This window comes from Astatotilapia calliptera, chromosome 9 (genome assembly GCF_964374335.1).
Source record: "Astatotilapia calliptera chromosome 9, fAstCal68.1, whole genome shotgun sequence".
Lineage (NCBI taxonomy): Eukaryota > Metazoa > Chordata > Actinopteri > Cichliformes > Cichlidae > Astatotilapia > Astatotilapia calliptera.
In genome coordinates this window covers 5,144,882-5,168,966 of record NC_137430.1, presented here as the reverse complement: position 1 = coordinate 5,168,966, position 24,085 = coordinate 5,144,882, and the positions used below count along the sequence as shown (strand labels likewise).

Below are 24,085 nucleotides of genomic sequence, written 5' to 3'. Positions count from 1 at the left end.
GCTGACGACCTGTGAAAATCTCAGCAGGGGTGAATAACACCTTGGGACTTGTGCCAGAAAATAAAAAAGTCAGTAATTCTAGGAGGTTTTAAGTTCAGGGGATTTACGCAAATTTGCGCAGGGTTAGTAAATCTAACTTGTCTGTTTTCACTGTTTTTTCTCTTGATGATGGCTAACTGATGGCTAGTTTGCTGCTCGGGCCCCCTCCTGCTAACCACACTAAACCTCTCTCTGCAGACCTTGAAGATGAACTCCCCAAGGCTGTTGAGCTTGCTGTCAGTATTTCCCTTCAATGTCAGCTCCATCAGCTTGCATGGTTCTGCCATGCCACTTGGTCATTTGACTTTGGCCACTTGACCTTATTGGGTCTGCATGGTTGCTTTGTCACTAACTTTGTGGGGTGTACTTCCCATGTGGTCATCACTGCTGGGTACACTATCCATCACCTGTGTCTTTCACCTGTGTCCATAGGCCCAAGAAACAGAAGCCTGTACAGACTGTATAGGGAGGTCTCAAAACCAACAAACACAGTGCTCTTAACAGCAGGCTTCAAAATGCAAAAACTCACATTCTTTTAAAGCTCAGAAACAATAAAACTCATCTTTTGCACAATATGGCTCAATAGCACAAAAGTCATCTTTTGCACCAGAAGGCTTAAAGACACAAGACACGGACTTTGAATGTGATGCATCTAAGCAGGAAAAATCTGTAACCACAGGGGAAAAAAATCCGTTATGGTGTTGTTAGTTCCTTGTATTGTAAAAATGACGATAATCATCTATACGACTATACTTCTAGAAAACAAGCAGTCAATAAAAGCAGTGTCATTAAGGTTTATTTGCCATCTACATGTACCTGTTAACTTTACACTGCAATCACATCTCAATAATCATCACTAAACTATATAAAAGAGGCAATTGATTATTTTATTTAAACAGCTGATGTCTGTACATGTCTGTACATAGTGATTCATACAAAAGTCATTAATGGTCCTTTGTGTCCATTTCACTAACTGCTTAAATTTAGTGAAATAGAAGCTTTTCATTGGAGAGCATCAAGAAAAAAAAGGTTTTCAGATTCAGTCTCTCACTTTGTTTTTCTTCTCCATCTTTGCATGTCAGTCTTAGATCATTCTTGCAAACCATGAGTAGGTGTGCTCCAAAGCATGAATGAAGTGCAGCTCATTAGCTGTGCTCTGCTCATTTAAGCTCATATTGGAAGCACTAAACCTCGTTACTGTGCCTGTTATGCCGTTTTCGTGTCTGAGTCATCCAGTACAGGAGGCGATAGTTGCTATTGTTTTTACTTTGGGATCTATTTGAAGAAATGCAGTTTGGATTGTTTGACCTTCTTTTAACCATTCTAGTACCAAGTCTTGGACAATATCAGTCAATCTACCAGTATGGTCCAGACTGAGATATCTTGTTTTGTGGAACTGCTGGATATACAATGATGCTTCAGACTGGTCAAATTTCTCACTTGTGCGGTGAAGTCTTTTAACAATTAATTGTTCCTATATATTGTATTCAAATCCATGTACCCCTTTCATGTAAATGCACTTCTAGATTGGTGACCCCTGTATTAAGTTATCAAGGTTATTAACACCTTCATAGATAATGATGTGTGTGGATTAGTTGTGGGGCTCTGTGCGCAGGGAAAAAAATACGGTCCAATTGTCCAATTTGAGGACTAAGTGCGTCAAATTAGGAGCAACTTTCAGGAACTCCTATAAACTTGACCTATGGTCAAATTGTAACAGCTAGACACACTGAGTTAGCAGGCCTGTTAGTTTAGATCATTATTATTATGAAGACTACTTTTCAACCAATGCTTATGGGCGTGAATTATTTTCGTTATAAAACACTGAAGTAAAATAGAATCTGTAAAAAAAAATATGTCAATCTAACTTTAGTCTAAACCCAGCATGTCTATTTAAAAAACCCTTTACTCTGTATTTCTGTTCAAAGACTTTTCCTCATGTTGGAGAGTTTTATTCTTTTTGGTCTCACTGCTTAAAGCCAAGCCATGGCAGCTGACTCAACATACTGTAAGTTGTGTTAAATGAACTCCACTGGGTGTTGTTATGGTGGGTCTCTGTTTTTTTCTTCCTGCAGCTCACAGAACTCACTCAGCACTCACCAGGTTAGTTAAAACAAACTCAAAAATAAGCTATAGAGGGAAGGTGAGAAAAAAAAACGAATCCAATAAAACAAAATTAGGAGAAACAGATAAGTAAAAACATAGCAATTAAAATAAAAAAAATCAAAGACAATAAGAAATAGAAAAAGAGGCTCCCAACAGGCCTATCAAGCTCTGCAATTAGTTAAATAGCACAAAAGCTCACTAATTAGATCAAAAGCCACCAAGTTTGGTTTTCTGAAATACTGCACATATACAAACACGTTGTTTTCACTAACTTCCAGTTTACACCACTGTGCATTTAATCTACAGCTTATCTTAATACTGTCTACCTCCCCTCACCCCCATTCACACAGCTGATGCCTTTCCCCTCCTTGAGCCTGGTTGTGCCAAAGATTCTTCCTGTTAAAAGAAAGTTTTTCCTTACCACTGTCGCCAAAGTGCTTGCTTATAGGGGGTCACCTGTTTGTTGAGGTTTTCTGTTTTCTCTATATTGTAAGGTGAAGACCATAATAATATGGTCTTCACCTTATTGTTTCTGTGTGGAAAATAAATTGATGTAAGCATCCAAAACAAAACTAAAATGTTGTTTGAAAATGCCTTGCTTTGTTGAACAACATTTGGGTAAATGCTATAAAAACATACATTTTCATAGGAGGACTAATAATTCTATCCTCACCCATGTTACACCTAGCGATGCCCAGAAGGCAATTTACATTGAAAATTGATCCGATTCTTAGGCAAGTACCAATCTAGTCTCATTATCTATGTTAAAAGGACTGAAAAGGCAAACAAAAGCATGTCTCCATAACAGAGCCATACTCTTGAATGGCTTAACAAAGCATTGTTAAAATAAGAGGCGATGCAACAGAGTGCTAATACTGGCATTTTGTTTTTTACATTTGGAAAATGTTGCTAGTATCAAATTATAATGAGTATAAACTCAAAACTGAAATTATTACACATCCTATCCCGCTTTCTAGTCTCTGAGATTTAGCATATGGGTAACATGTAACCTAACCACAAACCTAAGTTCTGATATCCTGGAGGATAGTTTAAAGTAGAATGCCTCTTTATATTGTTATTATCATTCTGATTATATTTCTGAATTAAAATCAATATTTCACTATTGCTGAACCATTTAAGTATTTTCTATTTAAAATTATTTTAGTATTAACAAGAGAAAGTGGTGTAATTTTGGTACTGTGGACACTTTAAATATGTTTATTTACTTATTGGGGAAGAGGTGTATTTATTTAAGCACTCACACCCAAAAGTATTTCTTCCTCGACTGAAGGTGAATAACGCCCAAAGCCTGTATATATGGTTCATTTTTTCCAATAAGTCATTTCAGATTCAATCAGAGGGGAGTCAATTACACCATACAGGGAGGCCCTTATCGAAGTACAGATTGCTTCATTTAGGGGTGAAGGCACAGTGAGAGCCACAGGAGGAAAGGAAAGGGTAAAAAGACAAAAATGGCTTCATTGGGGCCTCACACTATTAAGTTATATCAGTGTGGCTGTCTAGCTCTGGAAATAAGTCATCCGGATTTTCTCTTTTTTTTCTTAAATGAGTGATGATTTTAAACAGTGTGGGTATGGAAATAAACACATCTGAATCCAGAGTCTGTCTGCATCCTTCAACAAAAAAACACCTGCTGTCTACACCATGTCTTTACAAAAGGTGAGACACTTGAGTCATGTCACAGGGAGATCCTGATGTCATTCGATTGTCCGTGAACGTGCGTGTAATTGTGTGTTCCTGTATGAGCCTATTTTTTATGATGATGGTATGGCATTTAAACGATGTCCTCTATCACATCAAACTCACGTTGCATGTCTGAACAGGAGATGACTACATAACACCCGAGGGAACTGTGTTCTATAATGGCATCGATTCATGTCCTTTTGTGTGTGTGCGTGTGCACATCCACACAAATATGCACTCGCTGTGACTCGATCCATCAGTCTAATTACACATCAATCCTGTTAATTCTTCATCATCATTAACCTTGGCAATCTCTCCCTTAGAACAGAGCCATCTGGTAATTCTTTCAAAACTTGCTAGTTGAGATTACTCCATCCACATGTATGCAAACACACATTGGTGAGTGCATACAGAAATACACACATTCTCTGCTGGCCTTTCTGCAGTACCACAGAGGACTAATGTGTCTCTCTGAAAAGACTCGAGCAGATAAAAGTTGAGGCTGCACACGTCTACCTCAGTTAATGAACCCCCTGCTGCTGAATCCTTGTTAATAGATTAGTCCATTATGATTAGTCTATGATAGCCGCAGTGCCCCTCCTGAGCCCAACATTTGTCATTTTACATGCTGCAGCAAGCTTTCCTCATTGATTCACGTTAATCAGTCGATCAAGAAGTGCTGCTTAATTGAAGAGTGATTGATTGATGAAAGAAAAACATTTCTCATCGCTTTTTTCATAGCTTTGTGGCCATTTGTGGCCATTGTGCTCAGCCGTTAGATGATCAACAAGTAGGCAGAGCTGCAAACATTCATCCATCCGTTCGCATCCTCTTATACACATCACGTTCAGGAGGTGTGGAGACAATAGGTCCCAGGTGCAATAGGGTGAGAGGTACAGACACAGAGAGGCAGACAGCCATTATCACCCATTAACCTAACCACACTAACTGCATGTCTTTGGACGGTGGGGGGAAACCAGAGCACCAGCAGAGAACCCTGTTGTCTTGGTCTTTGGTGGATTCCAATCAAGCACCAAGGCAGCAGTGCTAACCACCACATCACTGTGCTGCCTGAGCTGCAAACTTAATATTTATTATATTGGATGCCATGACAGATCAGACAGCAAGGATCATTTACTTAGGTGATTTATCAAATGTCAAACCACTGACATTATAGGTACCAATTACACCAAATAAAAGGACAAAGCCACCTTAACCCACTAATTTTGAATGACAGAGCTTGAAGACTCATTGATAGCATGCTGGCTATTGCAATAATTGTAATAAATGCAAAGGAAAAGACTAATAAAATACTAGAATTACACTAATTAAACCTACAACACAAATATCTTGCATGTACTAGACAGCAGGGCATAATATTCTGTCATTTTCATAGACTCTATAAACATCTGATACTGTCCATGGGCATCATTTATTCAGTTTGAGTTTTCATTAGATGAAGTTGGATTTCCTAGTTTTATGTTTGATTTTTAAATAAAATTATTCAAGTCTACGCTAACAGGACAAAAAGTGAAGATAGAAATAGATGTCCCCAAATAGATCAAGTCAGGTTTTTTATTTAACAAGAATCTGTTTATGCAACAGCTTATGACCATTTCATCTGGACAATAATTGTTCAGTAAACATTTAATGTACTGATGGGCTATAGCAACTTCATTTGTTTTAGAGGATTGTATAGATGATTGTAAATGCAGACTGTCTGCACCCTGCTTTAAAAAGTCATTTAAAACACATTTAGTTTAATTTTAGAATCATTTCATCCTCATCTTCATCTCATCTCCAAGATCCCAACTGTGAGAAACGTCTTTCCATCCATGTGACTGATCACAACACAACCTATGGTTGATCACTGATCAGTGTGTTATGTGTCTAAAGTTTTATAAAGATAAGTTGCATGTAAATGTGATTGCTACAGTAAAGTAGAGAAAATGTTTCTAGCAGAAGAGGCTGGTGAACAGCCTGACAGAAAATCTGTCTTTCTACAGAGAACAAAGATACAGATTTTGATTGTAAATGCACTTATTTTTTATGCATCTTATTTTTGGTACCATACACCTACTATAATGAAACAAAGTGACCAAATATGATAAAACTAAGTCTAAATAAGACACAAATCCCTAGTCTTCTAAAAGTTTTCTGTCTTTGAAGAGAAACAAAGAGCATTAGAAAAATAATGGGTCAAAAAGATCATGATGTGGATGTCACGGGCCTGGGGCTGTGGCCCAGTGTTTTTGGTTTAAGTTTTATTTTGTGTTTGTGTTCTATTTATAGTTCCTGTTTTTTAGGTTTCTGTGTCTCCTTTGTGTTCTTGGTAAAAGTCTACTCTGTTCTCTGTGTGTTGTATGTTTATGTAACGGAGGCGGAAGGCTGGTTTTACTTCCACAGTGGGTTTTGTGCGAAGGAAGAAAATCTTCCTCCAACCGGATTGAGCAGTGGAGCCGCCAAGGGAAAGCACACATAAAAACTGTATAATTAAAATATAATTTATTATATTTACAGTGGGGCAAAAAAGTATTTAGTCAGCCACCGATTGTGCAAGTTCCCCCACTTAAAATGATGACAGAGGTCAGTAATTTGCACCAGAGGTACACTTCAACTGTGAGAGACAGAATGTGAAAGAAAAATCCATGAATCCACATGGTAGGATTTGTAAAGAATTTATTCATAAATTAGGGTGGAAAATAAGTATTTGGTCACCTCAAACAAGGAAAATCTCTGGCTCTCACAGACCTGTAACGTCTTCTGTAAGAAGCTTTTCTGTCCCCCACTCGTTACCTGTATGAATGGCACCTGTTTGAACTCATCACCTGTATAAAAGACACCTGTCCACAGCCTCAAACAGTCAGACTCCAAACTCCGCCATGGCCAAGACCAAAGAGCTTTCGAAGGACACCAGGAAAAGTATTGTAGACCTGCACCAGACTGGGAAGAGTGAATCTACAATAGGCAAGCAGCTTGGTGTGAAAAAATCAACTGTGGGAGCAATCATCAGAAAATGGAAGACATACAAGACCACTGATAATCTCCCTCGATCTGGGGCTCCACGCAAGATCTCATCCCGTGGGGTCAAAATGATCATGAGAACGGTGAGCAAAGATCCCAGAACCACACGGGGGGACCTGGTGAATGACCTGCAGAGAGCTGGGACCAAAGTAACAAAGGTCACCATCAGTAACACACTACAACGGCAGGGAATCAAATCCCGCAGTGCCAGACGTGTTCCGCTGCTGAAGCCAGTGCATGTCCAGGCCCGTCTGAAGTTTGCCAGAGAGCACATGGATGATACAGCAGAGGATTGGGAGAATGTCATGTGGTCAGATGAAACCAAAGTAGAACTTTTTGGTATAAACTCAACTCGTCGTGTTTGGAGGAAGAAGAATACTGAGTTGCATCCCAAGAACACCATACCTACTGTGAAGCATGGGGGTGGAAACATCATGCTATGGGGCTGTTTTTCTGCCAAGGGGACAGGACGACTGATCCGTGTTAAGGACAGAATGAATGGGGCCATGTATCGTGAGATTTTGAGCCAAAACCAAAATCAGTGAGAACTTTGAAGATGAAACGAGGCTGGGTCTTCCAACATGACAATGATCCAAAACACACCGCCCGGGCAACAAAGGAGTGGCTCCGTAAGAAGCATTTGAAAGTCCTGGAGTGGCCTAGCCAGTCTCCAGACCTCAACCCCATAGAAAATCTGTGGCGGGAGTTGAAAGTCCGTGTTGCTCGGCGACAGCCCCAAAACATCACTGCTCTCGAGAAGATCTGCATGGAGGAATGGGCCAAAATACCAGCTACTGTGTGTGCAAACCTGGTAAAGACCTATAGTAAACGTTTGACCTCTGTTATTGCCAACAAAGGTTATGTTACAAAGTATTGAGTTGTATTTTTGTTATTGACCAAATACTTATTTTCCACCCTGGTTTACGAATAAACCCTTTACAAATCCTACCATGTGGATTCATGGATTTTTTTTTCACATTCTGTCTCTCACAGTTGAAGTGTACCTCTGGTGCAAATTACTGACCTCTGTCATCATTTTAGGTGGGGGAACTTGCACAATCGGTGGCTGACTAAATACTTTTTTGCCCCACTGTAAATAGTTAAAAATGTAAAATGAATTAAAAAAAGGGGTTGGCCAAGGGGTAACACAATAAAAATCAATAAAACACAACATTAAAAGTCCAGTGGCCTGCGCCACGACCTAAAAGTCCCAGGGAGCTAAGAAATCCAGCGAAGTGATATAAAAGGGAAACCCAGCGGAGTCCTCGCCTTCCTCCCCACATTCCGCGTCCCGGTACGCTGAAGAAAGGGAGGGAGTGGCAGTCACTATTCTTTTCAGGCAGTTTTCATTCGTAAAAAGGGGATAAGTCGAAGACTTACCCCGGGTGGGCAGAGCTCTCAACTCCGCCCGCCGCTTCTTTAAAACTGCAAATTGGCACCAGCTGTCTTGCCACCTCTGCTCTCCCGCAGTGCACAAGCTGGGCTCTTGTTGCTACTGCCGTCCAACTGTTCGCTCCACGTGCCTAGTTGCTGGTGCTGTATCGTGCTCTCTGGAACGCCAAGCTCCAACTGTCTTATGTGTCACTCTTTTCGTGTCGCTCTCAAACCTCATGTCAGGCCTCATGTCCCACGCCATGTGTCACGCCTCTGTGACTTCACCCTGAAGCCTCACGTCAGGCCTCTCAGGCCTCATCTCTTAAGCCTACGTGTCACTCCAGGCTCTCGTGGGTTCCCGTGACACTCATGGGTGCCTTCATGCTTCGGTCCTCTCTTGCCTCTCGGTCGAACTCCTTCCTGTGGTCTGCCAGGCCCTCTTATTGGCCTCTCTGGGATCTCTCGCAGGTGTGATCAGCTTATTATCAGGTAGGGGCGGAGTCTTTCCAGGACAAGTCACCAAATAAATACCATTAAAACATGCAGTAAAACTCATAAAAATAACCCAATGTACAATATTAAAACATTAAAAAGGTAAAACACAACAAAAACATGCACAGTAAAAAAACTTAGATAACTTGTCCCTTTCCACCCTGTGACATTTAGACTTAGTTTTCTGTCTCAGTGTCAAGTCTGCATTTCTGCTTTGCTTCCTTGGTCTTGGTCTTTTAACCTTAACCAAGGTTCAGGGTTGAGGTTAAAAGAAATAATTGTTGAGTGTAAATCACAAGATTCATTCTTGAGGAGACAATATGTGTTGACTCTTATCATACTCAACTTTTGCCCTCATTCGGCCAGGGACCGTCTTAGCATGTTTTCCCCAGGTGAAAAGGACATCTGGACTGCTCTGCTTTTCCAGCTCATACCACAACTATTGAACTATTGATGGATGAAAGGATAGATGGAATATCTTTGTAAAAATTGCAGATATCTTATAAAAAAAGGAAAGACTCGAACAGAACAGACTACTAACACAACAACAATGCAATCTGAAGACTAACTTTAATTTTCAGCACTTTAACCTGCAATTCAAACGGATTATTATTGGACAGGGCATGTTCTGAGTTTTACCACAGTCCTCACATGTTAACTATTGCAGTCCAGTAAAATAATGCATGGGGGTATGACTTCCATGGACTAACTTTTATAAATTTAATGTTGAACAATGAGCAATATTAAATCAAAGGTCAAGGAGTTATGCAAATATTTGGGCCACCGCCCAAGAACATGGGGGTGTCCATAGCAACAGTAAATGAGGACTGTCCCAACAAAAATATAATTTATTTAAGTTTTTAAATGATGTGAACACAGTGTAATTACTGACATGTCACTGCACCATATGTAGCATCAGATTCTTCAATAAATCAATGACACACTCAGAAGCTATTATGCTTCCCATGCATCACCAGGAGTTTGAAGCAGCAGGGTCTAATAGATATCTCTGGATTAGATGAAGTTGTCCACATGCTTTGTGTCAAAAAGTGTCGAAAAGCCATGTTGCAGCCCTTTACTCACTAACCTCATTAAGAATCTGACAGCTAGCCTTTACTCATATTTATGCAAATTTTGTCTTCAGCTTTTTGTTTTTCCAAACCGGCAGACTCCTGGCCATCTGGTAGCAGGAGAAAAATCCCCTGTGTGGACGGGTTAGACTTTTGTGATCTAATAAATTAAAAAAAGAGATATTACAAGAATAATCCACGTTTGCTTTCATTTTTGAGCTTTTATAACTGGTTGCAGCAGATTAGAAAATGTGCAGCATCATTGTGGTGAAATTGACCCAAAATAGGATCAACAGGCCATGAAATTGCCACTGAAATGATGGGAGTGAGACCATTTTACAGACTTTGAGAGTCCTCAGATGAGCTACAAAATGTAGCTCCTTGTCTTCGGGAGCAGGAGAGACTAAAAAAGAATGAGGTGAAATATTCATGACCTTTTGCACCAGGCTGCAGTATTGGAGACTTAAAAACTGTGATCACACTATATAATTCAACACAGAGCTGTTCCATATAGCAGTCATAAGAGATATGTGCCTTGTTACATTTGCATCATTATAGTCCATTTCCTGGCATGATATACGTTTGTTCACAGTGACAATATTATCTCAGTAATGTCGTGCATACCCACACAAAGTGAAGAAAGAATGAGTTCATGTGATTATCTGTACTCTGTCAGCATGGGATGCTGTCTGAACACCCGAGTTCATGCATAATTGATTGACATTATATGCATGTGAATTATCTGCTATGTTGTTTTCATCTTCAAGGTAAAAGAGCCATCCAGCTCTGTTGCCATGGACACCCCCACGTTCTTGAGGCTGCTAAAGCACTTACTTTCTATAGAAGTGGGAGTGGGTGTCACAAGCACTGACAGGTCTCCATCCATCTGAGAACTCATTATCACTGATGACTACGCTGATATTCGTCACAGAGAGCACTCCTGGCATGTTAATAAGTTGTAAATGCTCACATAAATGCATTCACATGACAGTGCTCTGTTCAATGACATATGTTAAGATACATGTTTTGCATTTGAATGTTCAATGAAAGCTTATGGTCCAATTGTCTTGATGCATGCTTAATCATCCAGGTAAGGAAATCCCAAATGGTTGATTCTGTTCATCTGGACATAGCGTTTTCAGTGGGAAAAACGTTTTGTCACTCACCCAGGTGACTTCTTCAGTCTCAGCTGACTGAAGGTTTCCCCAACCTTATAAACAGTACCTTTGCACAATGACTGAAACTAGCACCACTGGTGAACAACGGGCCATGAGGTCAGTTTCTGAATCAAGAACTTGCCATAACCACTGATCAGTGACAGTTAATCATTGGTCATAGGCAGAGATGGGCAGTAACGCGTTACGCGTTACTGTAATCCGATTACTTTTTTCAAGTAACAAGTAAAGTAAGTAATTGCAAAAATGGTAATTAGATTACCGTTACTTTCCCGTAGGAACGCTGCGTTACTGCGTTACTAAAACCGTGATTTTTTTGCGAGAATGTCTCACGACAGTGACGTAAGCCTTTCAAGCAAAATATAATGGTCAACGGTGTCAAAGGCTGACGTGAGGTCCAACATTAGGAGTACAGAACACTTTCCTGCATCGTTTTGCATCAGAATGTCATTGGAAACTCTAAGAAGGGCTGTTTCAGTAGAATGAGCTCTACGAAAGCCAGACTGAAATTTGTCAAAGATATTATGTTTGTCTAAAACTGCTGTAAGCTGCTTAGCCACAACCTTCTCTAATATCTTAGCAATTAACGGTATTTTTGAGATTGGTCTTATCGGAGTAAAATATTATGTTACTATTTATAATCCTTATTATTACTGTTGCATCATTTATGATTTATCATTATTGTCATTTCATTGACACATTTATTGAAACAGTTGATGTTATATTAAAGTCTGTATTTCAGGTGTTAGCATAAGCACATAATAATCTTTCACATATTGCCTGTGTGCAGTCAGCAGCCTGCTGCATTGGAGTTTGCCTGGTAACAGATGACTCAAACGGAGTCAGGAAGTATACTTCTAAAATGTCTTTGTTTGTTGAGTGAGGTCATGCACTGAGGTTAACAACACAGACACATAGTCTGTCTGGGTAAACTGATTGCAAATGTTGTGTAAGTCTAGAAAAGTGTAATAACAGGATGCATCTGGGAGGCGGTGGAGGAACTGAGAAAGAAACTGTTCTGTTTTAGAATATCTCCTGACATAGAATTACTGGAACAGGCATGTTGTTTTTCATCTGCGGTGAGGCGAGTCACTGGTCATCATAAGTATAAATATCACACCCACCTATTGTCAGGCGGGAGATCGAGGCTGATGTTTTGCAGAGCCCATCTTCACCACATATATGTGTTTTAATAAAATCATTTGTGTTGACCCACTATGGACTTTCAGTCGTACTGTATGTCTCTTCCTCAAAATCCGAACCACGACAGTCTGTAATTGCTCATGAGAGATGGGTCCAGCATTGGCTTTTTTAACAGGGGGTGTATAACAGCAGTTTTAAAATAAGCAGGGACTTTACCAGATCCCAGTGAGGTGTTAATTATGGTGAGCACACAGGGACCAATAGAGTGGAAGACATTTTTGAATAACGATGCGGGTAAAATGTTGAGTGAACAGGATGCTTTTGTTGCATTAACCCTTTACAGCCGATCGGAGCGGGCACGCTCTGTTTTGCGTAACTATTTTTAAATCCCGGTAGCTCTGCAACCACTTAAGCTAGCACAATAATTTTTTTTGCATATGAAACTGGAGGAGTTGTACTTACATCTTATGCCATCAGCTTGTCCTAGGTCACAGTTTCCTTCCACATATAGCTTTGCAAAAACTGCATAAAAATCACTTGCAGCAACAAAAACATGATATTCCAGAAACACGCTTCGCCGATCCATCAGCTGTTTGTAACACTTCCTACGTCCATCAGCGCGAACTATCACATGACCGCATGACCTGCCCGAAACCGGAAGTGACGTCATTTTGCGGAAATGTAGTTTTTTACGATCGGGCCCTTATGAGCTTGTGTTTTACTTGTTATGTGTTTTAAAAAGTTATGTTTGACTTTATGACTTTCTGTGTCTTTTCTGGGATGCTTAGGACTCATATTGCACTGCTGGAAATAGTTTATTTTGATGCATATGCTGTTATTTTGCAAATTTGCACTATAATATTTATTTTCGTTTTTCCTGCAGTATATAAAAATTGGTGTATTTCAAAAATAAAACTATGAAGACACTCAAAATAAATTTCCTGTGGTGGGAAACTAGTTTGTGTAACTTTTTTGTATTTACAGTTTTGAGGGATAAGCCTCTTAAATTTCTCTAACTAGAAATATATGTTAAAAAAACAAAAACGATTTTCAATTTTTTTGTAGTTTATTGCACTTTTTTGCAATTTATGTAATTACTATGCACCTAATGCAGACATATTATTAAAGTTTGGGCTATAATGGTTGTATTGATGTATAGCAACTTGAAATGCTCCCAAAAATGGCTCCACAGCATGTAAAAATATAATATAAGCTCTGGCGAACTTGGTTCTATGGTAGGTCTTAAAGGGTTAACTATTTTTTCCAGCTCTGATAGTGAGAAGGGTAAAAAGCTTTCTAAAACGACAGGCCGAGCTGGCGTAGGAACTGACAATGCAGATGCTGATGGGGACAATTTTTTCCTTACATTACTAATTTTTTCTTGAAAGAAAGAAAGAAATGTTTCGCAGTCTTTATTAGAAGAAATAATGGCAGCAGGTGGAGCAGGAGTAATAATATCAGTAATAGTGTCAAATAATACCTTAGGATTACCTCTCCTCTTTGCAACCAGATGAGAAAAATAAGCAGCCCTCGCATCTCTAATTGCATTGTTAAAAGAGGCTAAAAGATCCTTTAAGTAAAGGAGATGAACAGTTAATTGAGTTTTCCTCCATAAGTGCTCAGCTTTACGACAATCACGTTTTATGGAGCGGATGTTGTCATTTAGCCAGGGTAAGGACTTGGAAACAGAAACGGGTCTCATTTTAACCGGACAGATTTCATCTAAAATCGAAAAACAATGGTTATTAAATAGATCTGTTAAGAAATCAACGCCATTTTGCGTGGATAGTGTTAAATTAAAATCATCCGAGAAATTCTCCGCTGTGGAGGAATTTATGATGCGCGAGATAATTGTCCGATGAACAGGAGACAAAGGCTCATGAAAAGACATGTTAAAAAGAATACAGTGATGATCAGAGATAAAAATGTCCTCAGAACAAATAGAATCAATATTCAAACCCAAAGTAAAAACAAGGTCCAGTGTGTGTCCTTTGTTATGTGTCGGGCCGGACACATGCTGAGTAAAATGAAAAGAACCCATAATGTTGATAAAACCTCTGGCAAAGAGGTCGGAGTCATCATCAACATGTATGTTAAAATCCCCAACTAAAAGCAGTCTGGACAACCTCATAGTAGAGGACAGGAAGTCGCTAAACTCCGATAAAAACAAGCTATTTGGGCCGGGTGGACGATACACCACAGCACAATAAAAAGGATCCTTGCTTCCGATTTTAATAAGCTGTAATTCAAAGGAAAGAAAGTGTCCAACTTTCACTGAACGGCAGTTGAAACGGCCCTGAAACGCCACCGCGAGACCTCCTCCACGACCAGATCCCCGAGGCTGGCTGATGACGGAATAGCCATTCGGGCACATTTCAATGAGAGACGAATAGTCCAAGTCCCGCTGCCAGGTCTTGGTCAGAAATAAGAAGTCCAGTTTTTTAGAAGATATAAAATCGTTAAGCACGAACGATTTATTAGTCAATGATCGGGCATTATAAAGCGCCATGTTCAGCGGGGTGGAAGCATCATTTTTGGCAGAGGCTCGAGTTAAAGGACGTAAATACTCGGAGCCTCGTAGATTCCACTCACCGAGGGGATGAAAAGCCTGTCAGCAGGAGAGGCTGGATGAACCCTTCTGAGGCAGCACGGTCTCAGAGAGCCCTGTATATCCAAGCAGGGACGTGGAAAACAAATTCCTCTCCATGGAGCTGTTCTGAGCATAGGTAACAAAGCATGCTCGACATCGCTTTCCAGCCAGACCCCGCCGCCAGAAAAGCCTAAGCTTCACCTGGATACCTGCTCTTCTTCCTCTCCTTCTCCGTGGTCTGCGGGGAACGCTGAGGACGCTGGTCGAGGATCCAGCCACTGGCGGAGGATGGAAAGTGCCAAAGGAGTGTGGAGGAAAGTGCGGAGGATGGAAAGTGTCAAAGGAGGAGGAGGATGAGACATCTTGAGCCATCATTGGAGATCGGATGGATAACAGCGTCAAATGATCATAAACCAAGGCAGCCAGTAACATCATTGATACAAATAGAAAACAGCAGAGCAGAGAAAAACAGCACGACGAAAGAGCGTGACAAACTGCACCCAGCAGCGGCAAAGCCAAACACAGGCGCCATCATATATATATATATATTAAAAAAAAAAAACACCCAGCACGCCCCTGCGGGCGGTTTATCCTTCAAGCTCGGGTCCTCTACCAGAGGCCTGGGAGCTTGAGGGTCCTGCGCAGTATCTTAGCTGTTCCCAGGACTGCGCTCTTCTGGACAGAGATCTCCGATGTTATTCCCGGGATCTGCTGGAGCCACTCGCCTAGCTTGGGAGTCACCGCACCTAGTGCTCTGATTACCACGGGGACCACCGTTACCTTCACCCTCCACATCCTCTCGAGCTCTTCTCTGAGCCCTTGGTATTTCTCCAGCTTCTTGTGCTCTGTGTCTCCGCTCCCGTGATACGTGTGCTCGCTGCCCTCCCGTTTCCGCACTCCTGCTGGAAAATCCACAGAGGCAGCTGTTAACACACCTCTGAACAGCGACAGACTAGCACTGACTTGATTAGACTGAAAACACTGACGGGTAGTCACTGAACGATCCAGCGTCGGAGAGAGCTCTACCACACTCTAAAGTAGCTCCTCCAATGAGGCTTGATCAGCGCCAGGTGTGCGTTACAGTCCTTGGGTGTGACCGGTCAGCTGGCAGGGCCACATCCACCAGGCCTGAAGGTGCCTGTCATGACCGCACCCTCACACACACACACGCACACACCCATACACACCTGCCAGTACACAAACAAGGAACACAGGACAGCAGCAGTACAGAAGACACAACCCTCAAATAATAATAATAATGATGATAATAATAACAATAATAATAGTCCACACTGCTCATGGACCCCGAGTCCCTGGAACCAGGTCCGTGACAGTATCTTTGTATTTCCGGTGCTGATGCTGCACTGAGCGGACAGCTCCTGAAGCAGATTGTCAGATGATTTCTTTGCATTTTGCATCAGATTATAACTTTGTTTGTAAGATTCAGATAATTATTTATTAAAAGCTAGAGATTTTAAATGAGAATAAGAAAGAAAAGTATGTCTTTGTGCCCCCCTCTCCCTGTTTATGCCCTACATGATCCCCTGGCAAAACTTTGTTAGACCCGCCCCTGCACAGTTACCAGCTGTCAGCTGCTTAGAAAAGGATCCTGGTGTTATTTGTCTCTCAGAAACAGTTCATAACTTCCCTTCAACTCATTCCTGTCACCTAAAAGGCAAACCTGTTTCTCCATCACTTATTCAGCTCTGATGATTCAGTAAGGACATCTCCTGGTTTCATCTTCATGTTTCCCTCTCACCACATATCCAAAACGACATCATGACCAGCAGCTTTACAGCTGTGGCTCCAGCATTTAGGGACCAGTTGATCCAATCCAATTTTGTGAATTCAATTAATGAAGTAGTGCAGAATGAGACAATGTGTGAAGTTAAAAATGCACCTCGGCACACCCTGATCATAGATGAGAGCACAGACATAACAGTGCACAAAATGCTAGTCCTGTATATTAAATACAGGGAGGAAAATAACATCAACCATAAAACTGTGTTTGGTGGCATCATCCAGCTGACAGCATGCACAGCTCAGGATATTGTGCAGGCAATAACTCAGTTTTACACCAAGCACGAACTAGACCAGGGGTGGGCAAACTTTTAGATTCGTGGGCCACATTGAGTTCTAACATTTGACAAAGGGGCCGGAACAGGATCAGATAGAGGGCATGCTTTGAAAACATCACCTCATTGGGGAAAAAATACACATCTTGGGATATGGAGAAAACATGTGCTTTAATTTCCAATGAAAATGAAGAAAAGCGTTACAATAAAATCTCTGACTTCGAAATGAGTCTTTAAACACTGAAAATCAAATAAATGAACATTTTTATTTTAAACCACTGAAGGTTCTGTTATCCTTCAGGATATCACCATCACTCTCCTTCTGACTCTCTCTTTTTTTTTTTTTCTCAAAAATGGTAGGAGATGCAGATGTACTTGTCCTGTTCCTTTTATTCAATTTGTTTCCCCGGTGCCAAAAGTCAACAACGACCAGTGCAAGAACAAAACAATAGTTGGGTTGCGGTCACGTGGTTCTGATGATGTGCGGAGGCAGCGCGATTTTTGAGTGGAGGGCGGAAGTAAACATGGAGGACACTGTGGAGAGTCAGGAGAGCAGCTATTGTGCAACTTTAGACCCCGTTTCTCGGGAGAGATATAAACAGATAGTTAAAAAATATATCGGACGTGATCCGTATTCTTTGAAAATGTCCGAATACACCACAGAAGTAAAGGATTTGCCTACTATCGAGGCTGTGGATATCACCAACTACTTGGTCCTCCAGACTTCTTACTACACTAGGCAGCAAATGAAAGCTTTCAAGAGTCTGGAGGCGTACAATTTTTTTGTCAGCGGGTGGGTCCACAACCTTGGAACAAAACGTCTCCGTGATGGATACAGTTTGGTGTTTGCAAGGGTGAGTGTTTGTTCTTATATTGCTTTATCTTAAACACGCTAACAGTTAGCGGTAGCGGCTTTAACGTCAACAAACATGCCACATCCTTAGGACTTCGTTAGAGTGACAGTTGTTTGTTTCAAGGTAAACCATTCTCAGCCGTCTGTTGCATATCCAAAATCGCCTCTGCACATCGATGCTGTTCTGCCTTAAGCTTCATTCTTTTCTCTCGTTTGAGAACTGATTCCGATCTGGGTTTTCGTTCGTAGCAGAGATTGACCGTCGGAGCCCAGTCCTCCGACTCTTCGTCATCCAAAGCACTTGGGCAGCCTATAGTCCCAATCAAGTCAATATTAGACTACTAACTTAAAAGCACTAAGTAAACGAGAATTTAACGACAACCTAATGCTAATAAGTTCGTTTGCAAACATAACATTACCTCTGACGAAGTGGTCGCTGCTGACACGGGCATTGGCAGACTCTGCTCCTCCCGACTGTAAACGTAAATTTAAAATCCATTTTTTCCTACGTTTTTCGGTTAGAATTTTCCATTTTTCTCCTCTTCGTTGGGCTATTTTTGGTACCCTAAAATACCGTTTATCAGTTTCTCTGGTCGACCTACTGGAGCATCCGTAAACACAACAGGACATAGGCATTTTGCGTACTGTCTGTCTGTGATTTTGCGCTTATCTTTTTCACTTCCGACTGCCAGTCAAATTTCGCGCTTTACGTCGACGTCACGTCTACGTCAAATGAAACCTAGCTATTGCAGCAAGTCAGTCTGTGAAGCGTTATATTTGATCTGCGCGCACTGTTCATTTTAACAACGTGCGTATCACGGAGAGACACACATTTTAATGGGAGCAGTGTTGTTGGTCTCCTTTTTTAGCCAGCGCATCAAAGTCTGGAGTTAGTTTTGTTGTGGCGATTCTCAGGATGGATCTGAGGTGTAGGTCTGTTAACTTGGATCTGTGGCTGGCTTTGTTGATGTTGATGTTCATGACGCTGAATGTCCGTTCACACACGAAGGTAGAGCCAAACAAAGCCAACATCATCTGCGCTTTTCGCCTTAGATTTGGAAACGCGGCATCATTGAGTGAAGCATAGAAGTCATTTAGTTTCAGAGAGCTGAACTTCTCTTTTAAGGCAGGGTCGGACTGAAGGTCGATGAGTTCGAGCTGAAGCTCCTCTGGAGCTGTTTCAGGGTCTTGTGACAGAGGAAAGGCCACCAATTGGAGTGACTTGTCAATTTTATCGAAATCCAAAAACCGACGGCAGAATTCTCCGTGCAGTGCATCCAGTGACTCACTGTATTTCTTTACTTTTGCTCCGGCCTCTTTCAGCGTGGCTAGTGTAGGAAAATGAGTGAATGACTTGTTCAAAATCTGCCTAGAGAATAAAGCCAGCTTGGATTTGAAGGCTTTCACGTTTGTGTGCATGTCATGCACAAACAGCTCCTTCCCCTGCAGTTTCACGTTGAGCTCATTCAAGTGTGAAAATACGTCCGTAGCAAACGCAAAGTCACACATCCAGCTGTTGTTGCTCAGCTCAGGAAATTCATCAGTCTTCCCCTGCCGCTCCAAAAACACGCCAATCTCCTCTTTGAACTCCCACACTCGTTGAAACACTTCGCCCAAACTCAACCAGCGAACACAGGAGTGATAAAGCAGGTCCTGGTGATCCGCATCAGTTTCCTCCAGGAACGCAATGAACTGACGGTGCTGAAGTTGACGAGTTTCACCACAGGATTCACAACATGATTCAGCTGTAACACCGATTTACATAGAGATTCCTGGTGGAGGATGCAGTGGAGGAAAATGACATCCTGGTCAGGGTTTTCATCTTTCACTTTATTCTGGATTCTCCTGAGCAGGCCAACGTTTTTTCCCGTTAAATTTGGAGATCCATCTGTGGTGACGTTAACAAGCTTACTCCAGGGAAGCTTCATGTTTTCGATGGCAGCAGACACTCGTTCAAACAAGTCCTCTCCCCGTGTTTGTCCTTTCAGAGACTCCATTGTCAAAAACTCCTCCGTTATTTCAAAAGTTTTGTTGATTCCTCGGATAAAAATGAGGAGCTGAGCAGTGTCTTTGACATCGTTGCTTTCATCCAGTGCTAAAGAATAAAAAGTGAATGACTTTGCCTTTTTGTTTAATATGCTGGTGATATCTTCATCTATTAGTTCTACACGGCGAGTCACTGTCCGCCGTGATAAACTGATTTTCTCAAATTTGTCATTCGTCTCCGGGCACAAAATACAGTGGGGCAAAAAAGTATTTAGTCAGCCACCGATTGTGCAAGTTCCCCCACCTAAAATGATGACAGAGGTCAGTAATTTGCACCAGAGGTACACTTCAACTGTGAGAGACAGAATGTGAAAAAAAAAAAAATCCATGAATCCACATGGTAGGATTTGTAAAGAATTTATTCGTAAATCAGGGTGGAAAATAAGTATTTAGTCAATAACAAAAATACAACTCAATACTTTGTAACATAACCTTTGTTGGCAATAACAGAGGTCAATCGATTACTATAGGTCTTTACCAGGTTTGCACACACAGTAGCTGGTATTTTGGCTCATTCCTCCATGCAGATCTTCTCGAGAGCAGTGATGTTTTGGGGCTGTCGCCGAGCAGCATGGACTTTCAACTCCCGCCACAGATTTTCTATGGGGTTGAGGTCTGGAGACTGGCTAGGCCACTCCAGGACTTTCAAATGCTTCTTACGGAGCCACTCCTTTGTTGCCCGGGCGGTGTGTTTTGGATCATTGTCATGTTGGAAGACCCAGCCTCGTTTCATCTTCAAAGTTCTCACTGATGGAAGGAGGTTTTGGCTCAAAATCTCACGATACATGGCCCCATTCATTCTGTCCTTAACACGGATTAGTCGTCCTGTCCCCTTGGCAGGAAAACAGCCCCATAGCATGATGTTTCCACCCCCATGCTTCACAGTAGGTATGGTGTTCTTGGGATGCAACTCAGTATTCCTCTTCCTCCAAACACGACGAGTTGAGTTTATACCAAAAAGTTCTACTTTGGTTTCATCTGACCACATGACATTCTCCCAATCCTCTGCTGTATCATCCATGTGCTCTCTGGCAAACTTCAGACGGGCCTGGACATGCACTGGCTTCAGCAGCGGAACACGTCTGGCACTGCGGGATTTGATTCCCTGCCGTTGTAGTGTGTTACTGATGGTGACCTTTGTTACTTTGGTCCCAGCTCTCTGCAGGTCATTTACCAGGTCCCCCCGTGTGGTTCTGGGATCTTTGCTCACCGTTCTCATGATCATTTTGACCCCACGGGATGAGATCTTGCGTGGAGCCCCAGATCGAGGGAGATTATCAGTGGTCTTGTATGTCTTCCATTTTCTGATGATTGCTCCCACAGTTGATTTTTTCACACCAAGCTGCTTGCCTATTGTAGATTCACTCTTCCCAGTCTGGTGCAGGTCTACAATACTTTTCCTGGTGTCCTTCGAAAGCTCTTTGGTCTTGGCCATGGCGGAGTTTGGAGTCTGACTGTTTGAGGCTGTGGACAGGTGTCTTTTATACAGATGATGAGTTCAAACAGGTGCCATTCATACAGGTAACGAGTGGGGGACAGAAAAGCTTCTTACAGAAGACGTTACAGGTCTGTGAGAGCCAGAGATTTTCCTTGTTTGAGGTGACCAAATACTTATTTTCCACCCTGATTTACGAATAAATTCTTTACAAATCCTACCATGTGGATTCATGGATTTTTTTTTTCACATTCTGTCTCTCACAGTTGAAGTGTACCTCTGGTGCAAATTACTGACCTCTGTCATCATTTTAAGTGGGGGAACTTGCACAATCGGTGGCTGACTAAATACTTTTTTGCCCCACTGTATCTGCTGTCTCTACCATACATTCTTTTAAAAACTCGCCCTCAGACAGTGGTTTGCTGGCCTTTGCTATTTTGAATGAAAGCATAAAACTGGCCTTGGTACTTGACTCTTGAATGGCAGTTTGACTTTGCTGAGCCTTCAAATTAGCTGCCAACTTCTCAGCAGCAGCTTCCCGTTCTTTTGTTGAGAGCTTGCTAGCATAATTAGCGTGCTTTGTGGCAAAGTGACGGCTAATATTATACTGTTTAAAAACCGCCACAGTTTCTTGGCATATCAGGCAAACAGCAGATGATCGGTGTTCAGTGAAAAAAATATTTAGTTGTCCACTCCTTTTTGAACACTCGACATTCTCTGTCCACTTTCCTTTTCTTGGGTACGCTCATCTTCATAGAGGGTCGGTGGGTCACACTTAACTGAACAGCACTGTGTAGCCCATAGAAAGGACTTGGGCATTGATGATGCGTGGAAAGATGTACCTTTGATGCGTGATGTGGAAACTCTTCTTAGAACTGTTTACTCCACTTTCTCTAGATCCACTGTAAATAGGGGAAAATTGGAAGAACTAGCAAAGGTTCTTGATGAGGATGCACTGTCATTCAGGCCTCTGAGTGAAGTGCGATGGCTGTCGCGTCACCAAGCTGTGAATGCTGAGGAACTACACTGTGCTGGAAGAATACTGCAAGAGAGAATCCAGTGATAACAGACATCCAGTGGCAAATTACTGTTACAAAAAGCTAACCGATTCAAACTTCAAGGTTACTCTCACCGCTCTGGGAGATGTTTTGGGTGAGCTGGCACACCTGTGTCTTTCTTTTCAAAGATGCAACCTGACTGAAGGGCACTGCTTGGCAAGAGCAAAGATTGAGAAGTTGCGTTCCCAATACTTGACAGAGGAAAAGGATGTTAAGTGGAGTGACCGTGTCAAAGAGGCGATGAGGGCCTCATCTGCTGATGGCAGGAATACCAGTGAGATTACTCGTGTTATTCGTAAGCTTTGTGATGACTCGGATGCTCGTTTTCCAGAGGATGAATTAAAGAGGCTGAATTAAAGGAGTGGTCTGCATTTGACATTGAGGCATTGACCTCAGACATCAGCTTTGAGTATGGAGCAGGAGACATTGCCACACTGGCAAAGAAGTACGAGGCCATTCTCCGCCCTCCACATTCAGTGGAGGTCATAAACAGTGAATATTCTGATTTCAAGTACATAATGAGGCACAAACTTAAACATGGGTCAATCAGCACATTCTCAGATATGGTGGCTGCAATGCTAAAATGTGAAGAGCTAAAACACATCTCACAGCTTGTGGATATTTGTGCTATATTTCAAGCATTCAGTGCAGATTGCGAAAGAGGCTTTAGTTTAATGAATCGTCTCAAAACAGCATCCAGAAATCGTCTTGAGGCGGACCATTTGGACCAGCTGATGCGCATAACGTCAAAGCTGCAAGCAGACGAAGCCATCAACCTGGACGACGTGAGAAGGACAGACGGGAAAAATAAGGTGAAATTTAAGCTCTTAATAAGTTTACTACTCATCTAGTGTCATTTATTGAGTTTTCATTTATGGATATTAATCATTAAATACTGTCACTAGTTTATGAGTATTAGAAATGCAAATAATTGTGTCATTATATACTGTATTTTGCAGACAAAGAGTTACAGGACAGTAGGACTGTCTCCCAGACCGCAGTAGGACAGGAGGACCAGGAGCTTCATAGACTGGCTCATGCTCATCATAACACAAGCTTTATAATAAAAATATTAAGTTTCAAAAATTGGAGTTTATAATAGGCTTGATTTGGTTGGCAGTTCATGTTTTGCCATAGTTAAAGTTAAATATTCATACTTCCAATAGCGTTGACATAGTGCACAGGTCATTATTAAAAAAAGATTTTTGTAATTTTCACTGTAAGTGGGCTAAAGCTCTTAATTAAAGGTATTCTAACAGAAATGTAAATGCTGTAATTTGGCTCTTTTTATAAACCATGTAACTTTGATGGATGCATGCTGTCGTCACCACATTGTACACATCTAATGTCGCTCACAGTGGTCCAAGGGTCCGCTCAGGGAGTCTGTGAGTTTGCTCACGCACATGAAAAATTAGAGGGAACATTGGTTGTGCCATCAGTTAGCCCTTCCCGGGGCTGCCGACCCCTGGTCTAAAGTTTTAATTAAGTTCAGTGTTGCTGTTCATTTATTTTGCTTTGCAGCCACATTAGTAGTAGTGATAAGTCAAACCACTATGTTTCTTTTTGTTCCTTTTTCTTTCCAGCTGCTGGACATGATGCAGGGTGGACAGTTGATGAGGAGGATGACAACTTTGTGTTGTTTCCAGACTGAAGGAAGTTTCATATGTTCCAAGCCATGGCCATGATATTTGGATTTTTTGAACATCATCAATTTCATTTGCTTGTTGTTCTGCTGTGTTTCAATAACACTCTGACTCTGCATAAGCATGTTCTGTGAAAATCTATTTAGCTTTCTGATTTCTTACTTTTTTGCACGTTAGTCACACATGTTTCAAACAAATTTTAATGTTAGACAAAAATAATTCCAGTAAATTCAAAATGCAAATATTAAATGATGTATT

At 41.5% G+C, this 24,085-nt stretch overlaps 1 long non-coding RNA gene and 1 pseudogene across 2 annotated transcripts; both read right to left on the bottom strand.

The window, feature by feature from the left end:
- Positions 1–9,292: 9,292 nt before the first annotated feature.
- LOC145430890 (uncharacterized) lies at positions 9,293–13,376 on the bottom strand. The gene is made up of 2 exons (XR_013911215.1): positions 12,590–13,376; positions 9,293–9,969 (listed from the first exon to the last, which is right to left on the bottom strand). It is a non-coding gene; the product is annotated as an uncharacterized LOC145430890 (long non-coding RNA).
- Positions 13,377–18,479: 5,103 nt separating this feature from the next.
- LOC145431106 (general transcription factor II-I repeat domain-containing protein 2A-like) lies at positions 18,480–19,653 on the bottom strand (annotated as a pseudogene). The gene has a single exon (XR_013911461.1). The product of XR_013911461.1 is annotated as a general transcription factor II-I repeat domain-containing protein 2A-like (transcript).
- Positions 19,654–24,085: the final 4,432 nt, after the last annotated feature.